This window comes from Scomber scombrus, chromosome 19, assembly GCF_963691925.1.
Source record: "Scomber scombrus chromosome 19, fScoSco1.1, whole genome shotgun sequence".
NCBI lineage: Eukaryota > Metazoa > Chordata > Actinopteri > Scombriformes > Scombridae > Scomber > Scomber scombrus.
In genome coordinates this window covers 1,098,063-1,123,058 of record NC_084988.1, presented here as the reverse complement: position 1 = coordinate 1,123,058, position 24,996 = coordinate 1,098,063, and positions in this window count along the sequence as shown.

Here is a 24,996-nt window from a genome sequence, read left to right as displayed (position 1 = left end):
ACACACACACACACACACACACACACACACACACATACACACATACACATACACACACATATACACAAATACACACACAATCACAGAAGGAGACAGCAACCATTGAAACCTTGACATTGTGGCGCCAAAAGAGACTAAATGTTTTTTCTGTCCTGCTGAGACATTATTCCATTTATACCACTCACACACTCACACACACACACACACACACACACACACACACACACACACACACACACACACACACACACACACACACACACACACACACACACACACACACACACACACACACACACACACACACACACAGTCATTAATGACACAGAGGTCTGAGCTGAGAGCTGAAGAGTGACAGACAGCTCGTTAAGATTGTCATCATGCTGAGGCCTGGACCTTGTTAGTGCAACACACACACACTTACACACACCACACACACACACACATACACACACACACACACACATATATACAACACACACATACTTACAAAACACACTCAGAGTGTTTTTTCAGACATGCTGGGTTGAGGCCCTGGGCTTTGTTACTCAGACTGAATAGAAGACCCTGAGAGGCCTGTGTGTGTGTGTATGTGTGTGTGTGTGTGTGTGTGTGTAGCAGAAAGTGTACCTCGAACCATAAAAACCCCTGTTGTAAGATCAGATTCCAATTAATATAAAACATGCATGAAATGTATCTCTTCTAAATGATCTCAATAATCTTTAAATTCAGCTCCTGTACAGTAATCTGTGCAGTAATGTGTTTAATTAAAGAAGCTTCAATAATATTATACTTTATTGTTCCTTAAAGTGCAGTTACCCCGGCAACAGTCATCCAAAATAAGGCTGAATACATACAGTGTATTAAGTACATAAAACCAATTCAGTGTGAATTTATTTAAGTTAACATGAACCCTGAAAATCTGCAACTATTTAATGTATTAATTAATTAAGACAGCTAGAAGAGAAGAATGAACATGGCTGTTCCTATAAAATGATTTTGATTTAATATAATTTATTTTATTGGTAGCCTATTTATTTTAATGATTTATCTGTGAATTTAATACATTTAATTTAATTCCATTTACGTGTGTGAATTTGGGGGTTAAAAATGTGCACATGTGGGTTTTTAATAAGATGGTTTTTGATTATTTTTAGACTTAATTTGGACTAAAATTTGAATATTTACAATTCAACAAAAATATAACAAGAAGTGTCAGTATTTATCAGTCAGAATTGTATTTGAAAATGTTATTTATATTAAACTACAACTTTATACTAAAATACTATTTATATTTACACACATTATATTGTTTATTTATATTTTAGGTAATTTATTTTTTAAATTCCAGATTTATTAATCTAATTAATTTCATCTGATTTATTCTAATTATATTGAGTTATCTCTTAAACCCTTTATATATTTTTAACTAATTAGTATTTGTTATTTTATTATTTTTTTTAGATACATTTAATTTATTGATTTTATTTCTTATATATTTTGTCTTTCATAGTTTTTGTTTTATTATATAATATAATATGATATATAATATATAATATTATATATTTAAATTATTTTACCTTGTTTTTATTTGAACTTTGTGCATATTTATTCATGTATACAACGCTGGAAGAAGACTGTGATGATATAGTGTGAGAGCAGTTTAGACCTGAGTTAACCTCTGATGTTTAAATTAACTTGTTTTAAAACTTAAACAGATCACAGTGAATAAACCTCATGTTTGACTTCTCAGTGTGTAAAACTACAAACTGTATATCCACAGTTATAATCTATTAATAATCAGTAAAATGCCTTCAAAAATAATTTACAGTGAATCCAGAGTCTCCATGAATCAGACCATAAATAAATACTCATTTTTATACAGTAAAGAAAAAAGAAAAAGAAAAAACACACAAACAAAAGACAAAAACAGGAAATAAAATTAAAAATACCCAATAAAATAGAATATAATAAAGAAGTCACTATAAAATAAAGCGATTAAAACCAGAATTGTGAGGTGGAAAAGCAAAACAAAGATAATAAATAAAATAAAATAAAATATAATTAAATAACTGAAGAGAAAATGTGATGAAGTAAAACCTTAAGACATTAATGGTGGAAAACCATGAGGAAATATAAAGATAATAAAATAATAGAATAAAAAAGAATAAATAAATAAGATAATAGAATAAAATAAATGTCGAGCTTTTTCTCAGCAAACGAGGATTCTACATTTATAATAATAATAATTATAAATGTGAGTTTTCATTGGCTGAAATCACAATTTCTTTGGACTTTTTTTGTTTAGTTTTGAGATTTGAGAGATCAAATAACATATTTTAATTCTTGGTTACTAAACTGAGAAAGTAGATTAATTAAATTCCGACATGAAACATACAAAATAATTACACAACTGATCAGAAACTAAAAAACGAATGAAATAAAATCAATAATTAAATAATATATTCAAATAACAGCGATGTGAAGCAGAGAAAATACTGAGGTTTGTGAGTATATGACCCAGCACATGCTCGGTATTTTCTTACTCATTTACTACTGAAGTGATTCATTGATTAGCAGGAGTCGTTTTCAATCGATCAATGAATTAATCAGCTAATTAATCAACTGATTGTTCAAGTTTCAAGGTGTGTGTGTGTGTGTGTGAGAGAGAGAGCATTAGGTAGTTTATAGACACACACTCACATATTATTCATCTTCTATCTCACAGTCTGACACACACACACACACACACACACACACACACACACACACACACACACACACACACACACACACACACTGGTGTACACTAACAAAGGACCTCTCTCTCTCTAATTGGATTGAGACATCAGGACGTGTCAATCAAACATCTTTACAAACCGACAATCTCTTCAAAAAGCCATTATGTACACCAACGGACCCCGGGGGCCGGTTCACACACACACACACACACACACACACACACACACACACACACACACACACACACACACACACACACACACACACACACACACACACACACACACACACACACACACGGTGAGAAAGGCAAGGAAGGTAATAATTAGTTGTTGGTGGTTTGATGGGTGCTCCTGACACCTCCTGCTCCTGAAAATGTTCTCACAGCTCTCGGCCTGTGTGTGTGTGTGTGTGTGTCTATGTGACACCCCGTCCTGTCCCGTCTCACTACCCAGAAGCCTCCTCTGGCCTCGAGTCAACAGAGAGGCTGACGGTTGGTTTCCTGTCTCTGTCGAGGGAATCGAACCTGTAACCCTGAAAGGTGTGTGTTTGTGTGTGTGTGTGTGTGTGTGTGTGTGTGTGTGTGTGTAAACTCATGCAGGGTTGGCAGGTGTAACATCCATTAAATGATCAGCAGCGTTTACAGCAACAACAGGCAGACGTGTGTGTGTGTGTGTGTGTGTGTGTGTGTGTGTGTGTGTGTTTGTGTGTGTGTGTGTGTTTGTTTCCCATCTTGATTTTTTTTTCCCTCTTTCGTCACGAAACTGAAAACAATAGTTTATTGAACTTTTACATACTGTTCATATTCTGACTCATAAATAATCTTTACACAATTCACATTCATAAATCCTGCATCACTCATTAATACACATTTGATTAATCTTACGGGAAAAAGACTTTCACAATCACTGTTTTATGCTCCAGGAGAACATTTTATAGAATATGAAGAATACAAAAACATATTTTAATGCTGATTTTGGTCAAATTTGTACACTTGCATAGATAAAATGTGTATATGGTGTTTTTATAGCATTTCAGTACTTTTTTTTTAGTGATTTCTGGACAGATTTCTGTAGAGATGAAGCTAAATTCAGGCAAAGATTAGCAGGTTTCTCTCCTCTGGATTTTAAAGACCTCATGACGACACCTCGAGCTCCTTCCCCTTCTTAGTGTCAGCTTACATTTTTAGCTCCACTGGAAGGTTAGAGTACTAGGCTTTGTCCGAAATCCCTCCCTATTTATTATATAGCTCTCTACATTTACCCTCTGCCATTGAATGTGCCTGTCTGAATGCTGAGTGTGTAAATATCTCCTCAAATATTCCACCATGGAATAAAAAAGTAGCGTCCATAGCATGTACATTACTTTCTTTTTTTTTACCCATCTTTTTTTAAATTCATGTGTATATACGTATATATATATACACATATGTATCAAACAAAACAAAAACAAACCAACAAATTAAACAAAATAGCAACAACACAACATCTGAAGTTCATTCAGCATTAACTAACATTTTGAATACTAAAGGCCTGAATACTAAACCAAGCTCCTAATCATAGCTGCTTAAGACCAGAAAGTAAAGGCCTGTTGTAGTTGTAGTTGTTGGTGTGGACGGACCTTTCCTCTGACTTTACGCTGTGATTGGTCGGCTGTGCAGCAGTAAGAAAGGAGCCAGTATCCTAACAGCACTATTTCAGTCCTGTTTAATGTGAGCAGCGGTTTGTAACTCTCAAAATATCCTGAGACTGTCTGGAAATGTACGACTTTATCTCCGTATTTAAACACATCACCACCTCTCTCTGTGACAGAACATCAACCAACCATGAATCAACCTTTAGGACAGAATTTATGTTTTTCTTCAATTAGTGGAATGCAATTTAGACTTGATTTCTTAAGTAAGTCTAAAGTTGAGTCAGCTGATCTGCAGGCTACCTCATTACTAACAGACACATTCTCATGGCACCAGATGACTAAATATGTGACTTGCTAACGATGTCGTGCTGTAACGAGCTGATGAGGGAAAGAGTTTTTAAATGCTGCAGTAACCTGGTGGAAATATACATCAGAGACGAGATTGTAAGTCATGTTTTATATCTTCACTGTCCTCATTTGACCAAAGAAAGTCTCCTGAGTTTGACTAACTAGTTAGAAGTGATCTCAATAGATTATAAACTGGTATTTAAAACTTACAGGGAAATCAGGAAACACTGAAAAATGAATTTTCCAAACACTATAAAAAGGTAAATAAGACTTTTACCTGAAAGAACAATGGATTACAGTTCATCTTGATCTGCAGCTCATAGTGCGTTTTTAACTCAGTCCCTTTTATAAAGCAATGAATTACAGTTGTACCTTTTCCTTTTATGCACATTTTAAAGTATCTTTTAACTCATATTTTTACATTCAATATATTTAGAATTACAGCATTCTTATAACAATTACACACATGTGTCTTCAAATGAATCTGATGTCCTATAAGTTTTAAGTGTTTTTCTTGTGTGAAGCAGGACAGAAATTAAGTGTAAATACCTTTCTATTAGATATATTATTATATGATATGAGTATGCTATCCAGTCTGAATGTCAGCCATGCAGACAGTGTGACACTGAGATAGATAATAGTTAAGATAGATTCAGTGCAGTTCACTTCCTTGCAGCCGGGGGCGACGCTTAGCGCGTTGAAACCAAACACGCCGCCTTACATCACTCAAACAACATGTGACACACAAACTAGCAGCTGCAGACGTGTTTCCTAACAGCCTGTCACAGAGCATCTGCTCACAGGCTCATACTGCTGCTGCTGCTGCTGCACAGTATACAGCGAGGCAGCGAGGCAGCGAGCCTGCCGGAGGGGTCGAGGGTTCGATTCCTTCTGCAGAGCAATGTCAAAGAAAACTGGGAGAGATTTATAGAAACTCAACTTCCTGTCACAGTTTGGTTCAGTAGTCTGACTCCTGCTGAAATTAAGACTACATCTAAAATGATTGGCCCCTCCCTCAAATCTCTTTAACCCTTACACACTGTTCAGGTTAAATTTGACCCGACTCCAGCCGAGCTTCTTTGACTTTTAGTGTTACGTCCTTGTTAGAATAGAATAGAAAATAATATCTTTTATTGTTATTGTACAACAGGCGTCACAACGAGATTGGTGAAAAAGTCAAAATAAGTATTATACATATAAAATACTATAAAATACTTTAAGAGCTATTTACACACACACACACACACACACACACACACACACACACACACACACACACACACACACACACACACACACACACACACAATTGCACACCTCGCACATTTTGCACATGTTACATTGAGGTAGATGTTGGATACTGTTAGGTGCATTAGTTGTGTGATGGTTAACAAGGTGCTGTGAGGTTAATTGTTCAGGAGCCTGATTGCCCAAGGGTAAAAAAGAGGACACACACACACACAGGGTTTACACTACACTAAGATATCAATCAATCAATCTTTATTTATATATCATCTCAAGACACTTTACACATAGAACCAAACTCTTCAACCGTCATTTTAAAGAGACTCAACATTCCCACATGAGCAGCACTCCCTTTAACAGGAAGAAACCTGTATTAAAGGTTCTTTCTGGATCATCCAAACACCTGATTATTTCATTTCATTTAATATTAAAATACAGGAAAAGATTCACAGTAACATTACAGTTAGATATAAACAGCAGGTTCTGTTCTGCAGCTCATAAAAGACTGAAACACATTATAATAAAACATAAAACAGAAAGAAACAGAGTCTATAGAGCAGGTCTGAAGAGGAGCGAGGTGGTGTATGTGAGGTTAAATCAGTGATTGCAGGTTCATTCACAATGAATTATTATATAACTTGATCAATACTATACTGATGATATCTGACCATATGGGAAACAGTTGACATGTAGATCGTATAAAACATATTTTACAGTCTTGCTATTGGTTTAATGGTTTTAGTTAGGAGACAGTAGGATATTATTAAAAGAGTGATTACATGTAGAGATGTGTTTGAGACAGTACAGGTGAGATATGATCTGATCTTATTACATTTCTTTTTGAGCTTCTTTGTTAAATTATGAATTGTGCTTTTCAGATGTGACTCGAGGAATATTCTGAGAGTTCCTGTGATGGTTCGTGTGTTTGACTTGCAAAATAATTGGGGTCAGAGGTAGAAAAATTAGTTTTCTGAAGATGATGAAAACATTAATTCAGTTTTCTTGACACTGGTAGTCACATAATTACATTTAGATTATATCGTGTACAGAGTGAAGTACATATTAACTTATATATATGTCTGTATGTTTGCATCTGTGCTTTTTCGTGTGTTAATATGTCATAATGTGTATGTGCTGCTATGCTTGTATGACACATTTATATCTGTGTGTGTGTGTGTGTTTGGGCCACCTGCTGTGTGTATGCCTGTTCAGCTGCTCTCCCACTGAGTCTGCAGCCAAATAATACTTCATTAAAATACCAATAAATACTCCAAAAAATCACTCAAACACCCACGGAGAAAGAAACTTAATTAAAATACCAATAAGCAATTAACTTTAATTTCATCGCCCGATAAATAACCAACTTCATCAAAATACCAGCCAGCAGCCGACTTCATTCAAGGAAAAGTGTGTTGGGAAGAGTGTGTTGGTGCAGTTTGTGTTTGTGCAACATCGTACTGAGTGTGTGTGTGTGTGTGTGTGTGTGTGTGAGAGAGAGATTTACATGGTAATAAGCCCCCGGGGCCTCGATGTGGAAGTTTCTCTCGCCGAAAGATCCGTTTTATTCTTCCTCCATTCGTCCCACGTTCATCTCACAGCTGGACTTTTGTCTCTCTACGTCGCCTCCTCTCCTCTCCTCTCTTTCTGTCTTTCATTCACTCTTCCTCTCTCTCTCTCTCTCACTCTAACTCTCTCTCACATGCTAATCCGGATCGAGCGATTGGCTGGTTTGGAGGAAACGGAGAGAGGAAAGATAAAATCGACAAAAAGACTGAATCTATAAGCGCTACTACATGAGAATATGAAAGAGAGAGAGAGAGAGAGAGAGAGAGAGAGAGATGTATAAATGAAGGAAAAAACATATATTTACATGTTTGTTTCAGGCTCACTAGCTTTACATTGTGGAGAGAAATGTCAAACTCTGATAATTTAATATCAATAATGTGAGAAATGAGTTGGACAAACACGCTGAGGAGAAATCTGAACTACATGAAGAGCCAAACCAAAACTTCCTGTTTCTGTTCCAGAAGTAAGAAACATAAATAATAAAAATCCAGCCTTGAAACAGCAGCTTACTCATCAGTACGTAGATAAAAAAGGTCATTTTTCACAAATGAGCTAATACTGTTCTACACAGTTGAGTTTATCATTTAATATTTATTTAAAGCATTTCCATTTTTTCACAGCCTTTATTGAACAGTATCAGATATGATAAATACTCACTAGCGATCAGTCATGCTGTAGTCTACACAGTCTATACAGTATGTTCCATATTCTCTGCCCTACTCCACCAGTGTCTCCTTCCAGTAAACCACTTCTAATCAAGTTGCCCTGACGTCTGAGCTGGTATGAGTCCTAAGCAGTGTTGGGAAAGTTCCCTTTCTACATGAACTAGTTCAAAGTTCAGTTCACACATTTTAAAATGAACTAGTTCAGGTCATAGTTTATAATTCTACATTTTTAACTAAGTTCACAGTTCCATAAATGAACTAGTTCATAGTTCTTTTTTTTCAATATGTTGCTGCAATGATTGCCACAGCTCATATAGAACCACAGACAGCAATTATTTGATCAGTTTTAACAATGAAACTATGCGTCAGATTTCTAAATAGTTTTTAGTAATCATATGAAGATGCCGTATTAATGGTGGAGGCAGAGTCTGAGGTAGTGCTGCTCATAGACATATATACATGGGTTAGGGTTAGTATACATGTCTATGGTGCTGCTCATAGACATATATACATGGGTTAGGGTTAGTATGTCTATGGTGCTGCTCATAGACATATATACATGGGTTAGGGTTAGTATATATGTCTATGGTGCTGCTCATAGACATATATACATGGGTTAGGGTTAGTATATATGTCTATGGTGCTGCTCATAGACATATATACATGGGTTAGGGTTAGTATACATGTCTATGGTGCTGCTCATAGACACATATACATGGGTTAGGGTTAGTATGTCTATGGTGCTGCTCATAGACATATATACATGGGTTAGGGTTAGTATATATGTCTATAGTGCTGCTCATAGACATATATACATGGGTTAGGGTTAGTATATATGTCTATAGTGCTGCTCATAGACATATATACATGGGTTAGGGTTAGTATATATGTCTATGGTGCTGCTCATAGACATATATACATGGGTTAGGGTTAGTATATATGTCTATGGTGCTGCTCATAGACACATATACATGGGTTAGGGTTAGTATATATGTCTATGGTGCTGCTCATAGACACATATACATGGGTTAGGGTTAGTATATATGTCTATGGTGCTGCTGCCTTCATTTGTTTTTGCCTCCATGCTTCGCATATTGATGATGCATGCAGCGGTGCGACTCTGTGGTGGCTGCTGTTACCAGATTGGGTTCCGCTACATATTAAGGCTGTTTACGGTGTGTTTTAGCCGGGTTTTCTCTCTTGAACAAGTTAAACTGTGAGAGAGCGCTACTACCCGAGCTGCTGTGTTGGTACATTTTTATGGGTGTATTTTTCTCTGCCCACAAACAAATCATTGTTTAATTTAGTTAAAATGAGGAGAGTTTCAGCTTCTGGTAGCTGTTGTAATGGATGAGGAGTTATACAGGAAGTAAACTCAACAAACGTTGCTGCTCTGAAACATAAGCAATAAGCCTGGTTCCTCTACTGTAATGTGAATACACTGTAATGGAGGGAGGGGGGAGAACAGGAAGGAGGATGGAGACACACACACACACACACACACACACACACACACACACACACACACAGAATATACGCTGTTATATTCCCCGGTGTCAGAGGAACATTGAAAGTGTGAGGAAATAACAAGGGTCATTTAATTTGACTTCCAGCGGATCACAGCTCGCCGACACGGGCTGATAATCAACTCCCCACACTTTTTACATGGAAAGAGAGAGAAAGAGAGAGAGAAGGAGAAAGAGAGGGACTTTCGAGGGGTGACGGACGAGTGCAGCTCATCTGAGGTGGCAGAAGATAATGAAGCTCGGCCGTCTCCTGTGTTTGCAGCCAGGCCAACAGGTGGAGCCCACACTCTGAGAGCAGCAGGGTTACCTGGAGGTTCACAATACAGACACCAAACCAACTAAAAAACCCTTTTCTTTAGTACACCTCATGAAGCAAATACTAACTTATGAATTAAATCAACAGTCCCACTGATTAAACGACAAATTAAACTGTAAGTGCTCTCCAGAATGACTCTTACAAGATTTTACGCCACTTAAACTCTTAAATCAGGAGGTTAAAGCTGCTGTAATTCATGTTTTTTATATTAGTAATGGGTCAAGTGAGTTGGTAGAGAGCAAAAAGAGAGTGAATATTGGATTTATATTCACCAGGTGAACAGAAACGTGTCTCCAGATGTGTCTGCTGGATGTGAAAATAAGCAATAAGTTTAATATATCAACTTCATAAAGTGGAAATATGTCAATACATGATAGTAAATTGAATATCTTTAGATTTTTGTAAATATAGTAACAGATTAAATGGTTAAAATCAGTGATATCTTCTGCATCTGGAGGGGTGCATCCCTGTTTCTTGAAATATATTATTGTATGTCTTCCTGCAGCAGAACCTTCTGCAGTGTTTTTGACCACTTTTTGACAATAATCAAACATTTGTTGATTGCAATGTCTCAAATGTTTGGATTTGAAGCTTTTCTGCATCGTATAGTAAATTGAACAACTTTATTGGATACAACGAGACATTGGAAGACCTCACAATGGGCTCTGAGATATAATAACAGCCATTTTTCCTTTTGATAATAATAATCAGACATTTCTTGATTGCAGCTTGTTGAATGTTTTGCATTTGAAGCTTGTCTGCATCATAGTAAATTGAACAACTTTATTGGATAAAACGAGACATTGGAAGACATCACAATGGGCTCAGAGATATAATAAGCAATTTTCACTCATTTCTAACTATTTATAGATAAAGAATTATAGAATAACCCACATCTATTGTAGTATTTTCTGTGTAGTAGTATTTTCTTTTCTGTGTCACACATGATAGTAAATTAAATATATTTAGATTTCAGTTAATTGGACAAAACAAGATTTTTGAAGATGTATCAATGGGCTCTGAAAAGTAATTATGTTTTTTAAAATGTTTTTTTTACTAATTTCTTACTATTTATACATAAAACTGAGTTTAAATCAAATCTTTTGTTGTATTTCATCACATTTAAAAAAAGCAATTTATTCCAATCAGATTACTATTTATTTAAATCACTGTCATAATAAAAAATCACCCGGTTAAGAGCTATATCTGCTGTTAAAACAAAATATGTTTCTTTAAATATATCATATAACTGTATTTTCTTATTTCCTGTCGTGGTCGGTGGTCTCCTCCAGCTGCAGGACCCTCTCCGGTGTCTCTGCCACCTTTATTCTTCAGAGTGTGATGGGTCTCAGTGGGGCCCCCGGAGCACGTCGCTGTGTGACAGATAGACTGACAGATCCATCTATGTGAGAATGTAGAATAATACAACCTGTGTGGACGGAGTCATCACACACGCTCCATAGGAAACAGGGACTATGTGACGGCAGGAATGTAGATAAGGAGGTTATGTGCGAGGACCAATTTATTTTTCTTGGCAGGGTGGGAAGGCCACTGAGACGCATTTCACATGTCTACCTGACAGCAGAAGTCTCAATAATGAAATCCTCTCTAACTGTATTTAGATCTGGAGACAGTCAGGTCCAATAAGGTGACACGTAGGATGATCTGTGTGTGCTGCCTCGATCATCATCATCATCATCGTTGGTTCTGTTTTTGCATTTTCCAGCTTCTGTTTATTCCTCGGATGTTTGTCGGTGTGCAGAGGGTTTGTTTTCACATGCAGGAGGTGGTGGTGACGTTCAAAACAAGACAAATACGGTGTTTGTGGAATGATCAGCTGTGACTCCTTCACTGTGGACTTGTACCGGGAGGCTCGAGTGTTATTGTGGCACCCTGGACATTTTAGGGGCTAAGATTAGATGAAATTGCTATTGTAGTAGTTTGTGTCATTACTTTGGCCCCCCCACGTTATTTCTCCGGTTATTATTATTTAAAAAACTTTGCGTCACTTTTAAATAAAGGGAAAACTCACTTGATTTCACCTGAAGTATTTGATGAGCGATATTCAGTTTCACCAGTAGGGGGCAGTAGCTGAAATCAGTCAGAATAGCAGCAAGACTGTCTATTTGTTGTGTTTAGATTAGTGCACAAGCGACACATACATTCATGTTAACTTTATTTACATTTGCGTTGTCACACTCTGTGTTAGTTTGATTTTGTACAAGATGATAAATGTTAGACGATAAGGCAGCTAACTAAGGAGAATAGCTTTCATTGGGAATGTAGATATGTCGAGCACGATAGTTGTATGGCTTTAAGGTAATGTTGGAGACCATGACCTGATAATTGTATTATTGTATTGTATTATTGTTATTACTGAAATGTAAAGTGCTGTCTATAGTATAGCTTTACCAGACAGTTTCAGTTTCAAAAACATTTTTTTTATTTGTAGTTCTCAGGTACACCAATACTCAACTAAGACCAATCAATAACCTATACTTATCAACATACCATACATCTCATAATTTTCAACAAGATAACGTGGAGTCCGGTTATGGAACAGAAATTTGCATTTACTTACTGCTTCTCTCTCTTTGCCCAGATACAAAACTTAACTCAAAAATGCTCTCATTACAAAAGATTGTAGTACATCATTCTTATGTACTTATAAGTGAGGGTTTTAAGATAAGCCCAGAGTGGGTTTCTACCTCACCTGCATTATGTGTTTTATTTTTATTTGTGTGCAAATAAACCAATAAACCAATAACCAATTCTAATGTAAGATGATGTACAGAGAAAATACTGGTTTCAGTCCATATTGGCAGCACTAACAGTAAGTAGTATTGCAGTTTGTGAACAGGCTGCACATCTCATTTTGTATTATTACTCATTCCTTTCATATGTATTTAAACTGACAGTTGTATTTATATTGTTTATTGAATTATGTTCGGCTGTAATCCTTGTTTATGTTGGGAGGAAGTTAGCCCGGTAGTAGCCGAAGACTATACTCCTTCTAGACTTTGTTGTTTCCAGTACGATAAAATCTTCTGGCGCCTGGATGAAAAGTGTCTTCATTCAGTTTGTTACATTATGTTGGGACATGTGTGGAAGAAATACTCAGCTCTTTTATCTTTTTAAGTAAAAGCAGAAATACCACAGTGTAGAAGTACTCTGTTACAAGTAAAACAAACAACAGTACATTAAACATCAAAAAATAAGCAACACAGAGAAATAGAATATTAAGTTAGTACAACAGTAGAATAGATAAAACATCAGTGCAGAAGTTGACATGATTTAATAGTCACTATGAGACTGAATATGCCAGTTGTAATAGGTGTGTTTTAAGGCGGGAATTAAAGGTTTAAAGCTTGAACTTAAGTAAAATCAGAAAAGTGTCTAATATCTTTATTTCTTTATAATATCAGTATAATATCAATGAATTTTAATTATAGGGGCCTTTCAAAGCACTCACCTTTATATCTACAGCGGGAGGGGTCGTCTTCCATGGGGCCCAATATGTTTCTACAGTAGTAGTAGTAGTAGTAGTAGTAGTAGTAGTAGAGAGGGACTTGTACCTTTTTTGAGTTATTCAGTTGGTTGCAATCTGCAAACTTGCCACTAGATGTCACTAAATCCTAAACACTGGTCCTTTAAAAGGTGTGTTTTTAACAACAGCAGGTGGTGTAGTTATTCCATGAAGTGGGATTTAACACAGACCTTCTTTTGTCTGTTTTTAAAAAATATTTATTGTAGTTGTTGTAACGACAAAGGTCAACTGTGGGGACTAAATGGTGGATTTTGTGGTTCTGTGGCACACATCTTTACAATAGACTGTGAATAACCTGTGAGTGTGTCAGGTGTCCCATATGAACAGTCAAGGAGGTTTTCCTCTCTAATCATTCCTCCTGTTCATACTGACTATTAAAGTATCTCCTTTAAATGTGCTTCCAATGTAAAGTGATGGAGGACAAAATCCACAGTCATTTAAAAGTAGATGATCAGCTTCTATTGACCTTCATCAGTGTGAGTTAGTCATATCAAGTGATATCTGACACATTTACAGTCTTTTTAGCATCAGATTCCCTCTTAGTGTTTCCCTGTTGAGCTGTGGTGGAAGTATAGTAACAAAAATACTTTGCTACTAAAAACACTGTAACGTTGAAACTTGGAAGATGAAGATTTGACTAATTTGGACGCTGAAGCTTCATATTAGCTTCAGATCAACTTTTAAATAAAGAAGAAGGACTTCAGGGCTGAAATGATCACTGATCCTTTTTTAGATCTGCAGGATTCAGGAGTGAAGGTTCCCCACCAACAACACCTTATATAGAAGCTTAATGTTGGGATTTTACTTTAATTTTACATTATATGGAGTTAGAAGTTGTGTCCTTTCAGTCAGTGTTTAATATGTGAAGTACTGTAGATCAGTGTTTGTAACAGATGACAGACACTTGCAGCTGTCATTGTAAGTGCATTATGAAGGGATCTTCTAATGGTCAGTATGAACAGGAGGAATCATTACAGTAAACATTATGAAGGGATCTTCTAATGGTCAGTATGAACAGGAGGAATCATTACAGCAAGAAACACACACTATGTTCAAATGGGCTCAAGGTTTGGTAGCTGGCTTGTTTTGCAGAGAGTGGACAGTCTTATCTCTGCAGAATGTAATTAAAAAGTAACTTCCTGCACTTTACACCCTTTATAATGTCTAAGTAGATTTCTGCAGAAAGAGACACATTCATTGGGTTTGCTTCACTGTCTGAAGGCCTTTTTCTACTTCGACTACATTGTGTTTTGTGTGTTTCCAGCCCTGAAGAATCCTCCTCTCTCCGTCTCCTCCCACACCGACACGTCTAACACCCCGTCGTCTTCGAAAAAACAGCTTCACGTAATTATCCCCGCTGCACCAAAAAAAGGCTGTTTCTCCTTTTTTTTTCTTACAAGAAATTGCGCCGTATCGCTGAAAATCCATTGAGCACTTCAAACAAAAACGAGTAAAAGCAACTGTGGCTGTGGCCTGGATTCCTACACACACACACACACACTGTCCATTGTCTTGTCATCCATTATCAAAGCCAACAGTGTGTGTGTGTGTGTTTTTTTTTTTTTTCTTTCCTCCTGAGTGTGTTTTGTGGTGGCGGTGGAGCCGACACCCAGTGGGAGAGCCCGCCTGCCTGCAGAGGGACAGATGGGTGTAATTATGTTATTTTTACCTCCTCCAGGAGCTGGCTGCCAGCTCTGGGAAATTAGCATCACACCTGTGTGTAATTGGCTAAATTAGCTTGTCGAGCGGCAGAGCTGAGACAGAGGTGGACGATAAGGTGTGTATGTGGCTTGATGTGTGTGTGTGTGTGTGTGTGTGTGTGTGTGGGAGGCAGGTAAAATCAAAGAGAGGAGTTGTTTAGTGTGTGTCGGAGATGAGGCTGTCAGGGGAGCGAGATGTCACACCTGGAATGGAAAATGTCACCCGGCAGCTTTCCACACACACACACACACACACACACACACACACACACACACACACACACACACACACACACACACACACACACACACACACACACCAGAAAGACACTTTAAAGGACAAACTCTGCGAGAAAGACACAAAACAAACAGCACACACAAGACAGACAAACAAAAACAGAGGAGGACATAAACACACAAACACAAAACAGAGGCGCAGGAAGCAGGGACCATACATAAAATGACAAACACACACACACACACACCCACACACACAGCGTTTTACTAATCAATTTAATTTCTCTCCTTGTGATGTAGAATCATGTGTGATCTCCAGCCTTTCTTCACTGGTTACCCGTCAGATATACAGAATTGATTTGAGTACTGCATGAAAAATCCTCCTACAGTAAAAGTATTATGAGTGATGTAGTCTGCAGTATTACAGTAAAAGTACTGCAGTATTATGAGTGATGTAGTATGCAGTATTACAGTAAAAGTACTGCAGTATTATTAGTGATGTAGTATGCAGTATTACAGTAAAAGTACTGCAGTATTATGAGTAATGTAGTATGCAGTATTACAGTAAAAGTACTGCAGTATTATTATGTGAACTTTGTGGTGTTTCAGGAGGAAAACTGCCTCTAATAAATTCTCATTGTAGTTTCACATTTTCTCCACAAGCTTTGAATGAGAAGAAAACACTTTGATCACTGTTGATAAAAATCATCTTTATTGATTATTGAAGCTTCAGATTGTTCACACATCCAATCAGTAAAGTGTGATCAATGATTTCATGTTCAGATTGACTTCATCCACACAGTCAGTTAGTTTAACCCAGAATGTCAGCTATGTACAAGAACATCATTAATGATTATTATCATGATCATTACAATTTGATTGAACATTTCTTTATGAATTTACAAAGTGATGAGAACAAAATATCTGTGATAGAGGAAGTTCTGCTGTTTTCTCTGTTTGAGAAAAAACAGACACAAATACATCAATACAAACATGAAACTAACATTTAGAACAAAGAGAAGTTCATATTTTCATCTGAAGAAATGTCAGTGAAGGTTAAAAACATGGTGATGAGCAGTGAGAGACTCCATGGATAAAAACACACAGGAAAAAGTCACATTTAAAGAAACTGATAATATCAACAATACATACATAAAGTTTAAAAAAGTGTTGAATATCCAGCTGATCTCTGAGCAGCTCAGAAACATGGAGACAAAAACATGAAGAATTACAACATCTTACACATGAAGTCTGAAATGACTTTTGTCTATTTCAATTTACACAACTCAGCTGTGGATCCAAAAAAACCAACACAAAGTCCAGCATAGAGAGGCTGAATGAATGTGGTCTGGACTCTTTGGAGGAGAGTCATGGTTTCAGAGACTCTGTAGAAGGACAGAATACCTGCTCTGTGATCCAGGTACACTCCGACTCTGGAGGAACCAGGACCTGAGACGGGAGTTTTAATGTTGTCGAACCAAAATTCATACCTGTCAATGCAACAACGTAAAGACCAAGATTTCTCACTATGTGCAAATACAGATTCACTTCCTGCTCTGCTGATATTCTTGTATGCGACTGCTACATGAACTCCCCATCCTCCTCTCCACTCCACCTCCCAGTAACAACGTCCAGTCAGACTCTCTCTACTCAGGACCTGAAGATAATCAGTGAATCTGTCTGTGTGACTAGAATAAGACTGTGGTTGACTCATCCATGTTACTTTTCTGTTCCCTTCAGATAATAGCAGCTTTTTGTTTGCTGTGTTTGGATCCAGAGTGATTTCACGTGAATATTTTAAGAACTCAGCTCTGGTCTTGGGCTCTGGTTCTGGTTCTGGTTGTGACAGTAAAACGTCCACTTCAGTCTCTGTCAGTGAGATGTTTGTCCATTTGTCCCTCAGGATGTCCTGTAGTAGATCTCTGAGCTCTGACACAGCTGCTGTCACATCCTCAAAGTATCTCAGAGGACGGATATTGATGCTGGATGGGTCTGTAGGTTCACTGAGTTGTGACACTGAGGGGTAGTTGTGTAGAAACTGGTTGTGATCCTCTGTGTGTGAGAGCTGCTTCAGTTCAGCGTCTTTCCTCTTCAGCTCAGTGATCTCCTGCTGCAGCTTCTCCTGAAGCTCTTTGACTCCACTCACTTCAGTTTCCTGCTGGGATCTGATCTGCTGCTTCACATCAGAGCTTCTTTCCTGGAGGAGACGTATCAGGTGAGTGTAGATCCTCTCACTGTCCTCCACTGCTTTATCAGCAGAGAGACTGACTGCCTCCACCTCCAGTTGAAGCAGCTTCACATCTTTCTCTCTGTTCTGGATTCTCTGCTGGATGTTTAGTCGACTCACCTCGAGCTCTCTCTGCCTCTCAGTCCTTTCTGCTGCAGCTGGGACTGTGTCGTGGCCTTTATGATCCTCCATAGCGCACAGATAACAGATACACTTCTTATCTGTACGGCAGAATATCTTCATCACCTCATCATGACGAGAGCAGATGTTCTCCTGGAGCTTCTCCGAGGGCTCCACCAGCTTGTGTTTCTTTAATTTGGTTGATTCAAAGTGAGACTGGAGGTGATTCTCACAGTAAGACATCAGACACGTCAGACAGGACTTGAAGGCTTTCAGCTTCCTCCCAGTGCAGACATCACAGGCCACATCTTCAGGTCCAGCATAGCAGTGATCAGCAGGAGCTGCTTGGAGTCCAGTCTTCTTCAGCTGCTCCACTAAAGCTGCTAACATGGTGTTTTTCTTCAGGACAGGCCTCGGTGTGAAGGCCTGTCTGCACTGAAGGCAGGCGTAGATCCTAATCTGATCCTCACAATCCCATAATCCTTTAATACAGCTCAGTAGCTGTGTCCACAGGAAATAGTCACTGGCTCCTTCAGTAGACCCTGACAGATCAAACAGCTGATTATTTCTCGGTCCAGCTGATCTTTCTGCGCCATTTCAGCTCTCAGAGGCAACGACTGTCTGAGCTTCACTTCCTGATAAATTTAATATGTTTTAACTCTCATCTGAACAACATGTGATTCAGTTGTAAATGCAGCCTGACAGCTGTGTGCTACGTCACATGTTGGTTACACCCATCTACAAACTGTAAATCTGAAGGGAGAGAACAATGAAATATGATAAATGTTGACCTTTGACAGTCAGATTATCCTCTGTAGAAACTGTCAGCAGCAGTACTGGAAGAAGTACTCAGATACTGTACTGCAGTAAAAGTACTAATACAGAAATGTACAAATACTCCATTACAAGCAGAGGTAGGCTGCTTTAAGGAAGTCTTTCCCGCAGTTAGCACTTCTATATTAGATATGATCTATGGTCTTTAGTAAAAGGATATTTACAGTCTTTTAAGGTAGCTGTAATTAAACCTCTTCTTAGGAAACCTACTCTTGATTCAGAAGTTATAGCCCACTATGGTCCGATACCTAACCTCCCCTTTCTCTTCAAGATCCTTTAGAAAGCAGTTGCCAATCAGCATTACAATCTACATAGTAATAGTTTATTTGAGGATTTTCAGTCTGGATTTAGAGCTCATCATAGCACAGAGACTGCACTGGTAAAAGTTACAAATGACCTCTTCACTTCATCAGACAATGGACTTCTCTCTGTCCTCGTCCTGTTAGATCTTAGTGCTGCCTTTGACACTATTGATCATCAAATCCTGTTACAGAGACTTCCACATTTAATTGGCATCAAAGGAACTGCATTAAACTGGTTTAAGTCCTATTTATCAGATAGATTTCAGTTTGTAAATGTTAATGATAAATCCTCTATGCACACAAAAGTTAGACACAGTGTTCCTCAGGGTTCAGTGCTTGGACCAATACTATTCACCTTATGTATGCTTCCTTTAGTTAACATTATTCGGAAACACTCAATAAATTTTCATTGTTATGTTACGATACTCAATTATATCTATCAATAAAGCCAAGTGAAAGCAACCAGTCAACCAAACTACAAACATGCCTTAAGGTTATTGTGCTTTGCCCCATACACCTTAAAAACACATTATCTAATCAATCAAACAATCAATCAATCAATCTTTATTTGTATAGCGCCAAATCACAACAAAAGTAATCTCAAGGCACTTTACACATAGAGCAGGTCTAAACCATACTCGTCAGGTTTAATTTTAAAGAGACCCAACATTCCCACATGAGCAGCACTTGGTGACAGTGGCAAGAAAAAACTCAATTTTAACGTGAAGAAACCTCAGAACCAAACTCAAAGTGGGAGAACATATGCCTCGACCGGTTGGAGTAGAGAGGAGAGAGAGAGAGAGAGGAAGGATAGGAGAGAGAAGCATATTGAAGGTCCGGGACTGGAATCTGTCATCCGGACGTCTACAGGCCCAGATTACCTGTGAGACCAGAAAGCACAGACAACTCCGGGGAAGAAGTTTAGCTTATTGATGCATTAATAGTACATGAATGTTAATGGATATAGATGGATGGAGAGAGAGAGGGAGGAGGAGAGAGAAGCTCAGTGCATCATGGGAGTCCCCCGGCAGTCTAAGCCTATAGCAGCATAAACTAGGAGCTGGTCCAGGACAAACCTGGCCGGCCCTAACTATAAGCTTTATCAAAAAGGAAAGTTTTAAGCCTACTCTTAAATGTAGAGAGGGTGTCTGCCCCCTGGACTAAAATCTGAAAGATGGTTCCATAGGAGAGGAGCCTGATAACTGAAGGCTCTGCCTCCCATTCTATTTTTAGAGATACTAGGTACCACATGTAGGCCTGCATGCTGGGATTGCAGTGTTCTGGTAGGTACATAAGGTACTATGAGCTCTTTAAGATATGATGGAGCCTGATCATTAAGAGCTTTGAAAGTGAGGAGAAGGATTTTAAATTCTATTCTAGATTTTGTCTAATGACATAACTACTCTGGATGGCATTACTTTGACCTCCAGCACCACTGTAAGGAACCTAGGAGTTATAATTGATCAGGATTTGTCCTTCAATTCCCACATAAAACAAATTTCTAGGATTGCCTTTTTTCATCTGCGTAATATTACAAAAATCAGACACATCCTGTCTCAAAATGATGCTGAAAAACTAGTCCATGCATTCGTTACTTCTAGGCTGGATTATTGTAATTCATTATTATCAGGCTGTCCTAACAAGTCTCTAAAGACTCTCCAGCTGGTCCAGAATGCAGTTGCATGCGTTCTGACAAAAACTAGAAAGAGAGATCATATTACTCCTATTTTAGCTTCACTGCATTGGCTTCCTGTAAAATCTAGAATAGAATTTAAAATCCTTCTCCTCACTTTTAAAGCTCTTAGGCTGCGTTCAGACTGCAGGCAAATCTGATTCAAATCTGATTCGTTCTCAAATCCGATTTTTAGGCCTGACTGTCCACACTGTTTTTAGCAAGTGTCCAAATGGGATTTGGCTCTGTTCAGACTGGGCCACATTAATGATCAATCTGACAGGTTGCTGTGGCAACGTCGTCGGAGCGGAGGCGTCATCTAGCGTCTATTGTGTGATGTCATATAATTGCGACAGCGACAGCAACAACAAACCCTCGAGCTTCGCTTGAACGGAGCCATCTCCCCCCAGGGATTAAGAATTTTGTTTCATCCTCTGTCCAAGGACTGATGTTTTCGACGTCCTCCATTGCCTCCATTGATATCAGCTAGCAACAACAACTGGAATAATCGCGGGTCTGGTGTTGCATAGAGTGACGTAGCGTAGAGACGTAGAGAGACGTCACGGACAGTCAAATCCGATTTGAGTGTTTGGAGCTGTTCACACTCAGACACATCTGTCCAAATGCAATTTGAAACTACTTCCCAAAGGTGGTTTCCATCTGGTTTGCAAAAATCGGATTTCATGTGATTTATGACTGTTCAGACTTCATAAGAGCCATCTGGTTCCAATCTAGATTGGCTAAAAAACGGATTTTTGCTTGCAGTGTGAACGCAGCCTTAATGGTCAGATTAACGCAATTTTTAAAAAATGTACATGTTATGTTCGGCCCTTAATCTCGTCGTGATTAATGCGTTAACGCTGACTGCCCTAATATTTTTATTATATATATTATATATTTATATATATTCTGTCTGAAATTTGGATTGCAGCAGAACCAGAATGTGTCCAGTGATTTTTTTCTGTGCAGGTTTTTCACAAAATAGGAAAACTATCCTATTTGACTTTTTTTCATTTTGCCGAGTTATCAGGAGAGGTATTGTTAATCACTGATGGTAAAAATTCTTTTTAACTTTTTGCTTCTGCTCTTAAGTACATTTCAGAGCCTGTACTTTCTTACGTTTACTTGTGTAAAGGAGTTGAATCAGTACTTCTAGTCTTTTTTCTAAACAATTATCTGAAGTTCTACTAAAGTACAGAACTTGAGTACTTTTGCCACCTCTGATCACAAATAAAAGTACTGCATGAAAAATACTACTACAGTAAAAGTACTGCAGTATTATGAGTGATGTAGTTAAAGTATTACAGTAAAAGTACTGCAGTATTATGAGCGATGTAGTATGCAGTATTACAGTAAAAGTACTGTAGTATTATTATGTGAACTTTGTGGTGTTTCAGGAGGAAAACTGCCTTTTCATAAACTCTCATTATAGTTTCACATTTTCTCCACAAGCTTTGAATGAGAAGAAAACACTTTGATCACTGTTGATAAAAATCATCTTTATTGATTATTGAAGCTTCAGATTGTTCACACATCCAATCAGTAAAGTGTGATCAATGATTTCATGTTCAGATTGACTTCATCCACACAGTCAGTTAGTTTAACCCAGAATGTCAGCTATGTACAAGAACATCATTAATGATTATTATCATGATCATTACAGTTTGATTGAACAATTCTTTATGAATTTACAAAGTGATGAGAACAAAATATCTGATGTAGGAAGTTCTGCTGTTTTCTCTGTTTAAGAAACAACAGACACAAACAAGTTCACATTTTCATCTGAAGAAATGTCATGAAGGTTAAAAACATAGTGATGAGCAGTGAGAGCCTCCATGGATAAAAACACACAGGAAAAAGTCATATTTAAAGAAATTGATAATATCAACAACACATACATACAGTTAATAAAGTGTTGAATATCGTGTCAGCTGATCTCTGAGCAGCTCAGAAACATGGAGACAAAAACATGAAGAATTACAACATCTGACACATGAAGTCTGAAATGACTTCTGTCTATTTCACTTCACACAACTCAGCTGTGGCTCCAACACAAAGTCCAGCATAGAGAGGCTGAGTGAATGTGGTCTGGACTCTGTGGAGGAGAGTCATGGTTTCAGAGACGCTGTAGAAGGACAGAATACCTGCTCTGTGATCCAGGTACACTCCGACTCTGGAGGAACGAGGACCTGAGACGGGAGTTTCAATGTTGTTGAAGTAAAAACCATACCTGTTAGTGGAATGATGTAAAGACCAAGATTTGTCATTGTTTCCAAATAGAGATTCACTTCCTGCTCTGCTGATATTCTTGTATGCGACTGCTACATCAACTCCTAATCCTTCCCACTCCACCTCCCAGTAACAACGTCCAGTCAGACTCTCTCTACTCAGGACCTGAGGATGATCAGTGAATCTGTCTGTGTGACTAGAATAAGACTGTTGTTGTTCTGTATATGTTACTTTTCTGTTCCCCTTAGATAATAACAGACCTGTGTTTGCTCTGTTTGGATCCAGAGTGATTTCACGTGAATATTTTAAGAACTCAGTTCTGGTCTCGGGCTCTGGTTCTGGTTGTGACAGTAAAACGTCCACATTAGTCACTGACCATGAGATGTTTGTCCATTTGTCCCTCACGATGTCCTGTAGTTTATCTCTGAGCTTTGACACAGCTGCTGTCACATCCTCAAAGTATCTCAGAGGACGGATATTGATGCTGGAAGAGTCTGTAGGTTCACTGAGTTGTGACACTGAGGGGTAGTTGTGTAGAAACTGGTTGTGATCCTCTGTGTGTGAGAGCTGCTTCAGTTCAGCGTCTTTCCTCTTCAGCTCAGTGATCTCCTGCTGCAGCTTCTCCTGAAGCTCTTTGACTTGATTCACTTCAGTTTCCTGCTGGGATCTGATCTGCTGCTTCACATCATAGCTTCTTTTCTGGAGGAGACGGATCAGCTGAGTGAAGATCTTCTCACTGTCCTCCACTGCTTTATCAGCAGAGAGACTGACGGCCTCCCCCTCCTGTTGAAGTAGCTTCACATCTTTCTCTCTGTCCTGGATTCTCTGCTGGATGTTTAGTCGACTCACCTCGAGCTCTCTCTGCCTCTCAGTCCTTTCTGCTGCAGCTGGGACTGTGTCGTGGCCTTTATGATCATCCATAGTGCACAGATAACAGATACACTTCTTATCTGTACGGCAGAATATCTTCATCACCTCATCATGACGAGAGCAGATGTTCTCCTGGAGCTTCTCCGAGGGCTCCACCAGCTTGTGTTTCTTTAATTTGGTTGATTCAAAGTGAGGCTGGAGGTGATTCTCACAGTAAGAGATCAGACACGTCAGACAGGACTTGAAGGCTTTCAGCTTCCTCCCAGTGCAGACATCACAGGCCACATCTTCAGGTCCAGCATAGCAGTGATCAGCAGGAGCAGCTTGGAGTCCAGTCTTCTTCAGCTGCTCCACTAAAGCTGCTAACATGGTGTTTTTCTTCAGGACAGGCCTCGGTGTGAAGGTCTGTCTGCACTGAGGGCAGCTGTAGATCTTCCTCTGATCCTCTCCATCCCAGAATCCTTTAATACAGCTCATACAGTAGCTGTGTCCACAGGAAGTAGCCACCGGATCCTTCAGTAGATCCAGACAGATCACACAAGAGAAGGTTTCTCGGTCCAGCTGATCTTTCTGCGCCATTTCAGCTCTCAGAGGCAACGACTGACTGAGTTTCACTTCCTGATAAGTGAGACAGGTTTGATCTGAACACGTGATCCTGCTGAATGCAGCCTGACAGCTCTGTGCTGCGTCACATGTTGGTTACACCCATCTACAAACTGTAGATCTGAAGGGAGGGAACAATGAAATCTGATCCCAGAGTGGAGCTTGTTGTGTTTAAATCTTTATTGATCATTGTATCAGTAAAGCTTTAATACTGTATCAATATAAAATAAAACCTGCAACAGGTATCATATTTTAATCATGTTGTTTGTGTTTGAAATACAAGCAAATAAAACCAAAGTTCATCTTATCCAGAAACTCTGCTGATAAATGTCGACCTTTGACAATCACATGATCCTCTGTAGAAACTGTCAGCAGCAGTACTGGAAGAAGTACTCAGATACTTTACTGCAGTAAAAGTACTAATGCTGCAATGTACAAATACTCTATTACAAGTAAAAGTACAGCAGTATTATGTGATGTAGTATGCATGGACATCGTTAGGCCAATTTTGGGGGCCCCCCAAACCATTCAGGGTTTCCCACAGCACTTTTCAGCTTAGGCGGCCACCTAACTTGTAATTACTATAACATATAGTTCAGAGAATAACTTAAC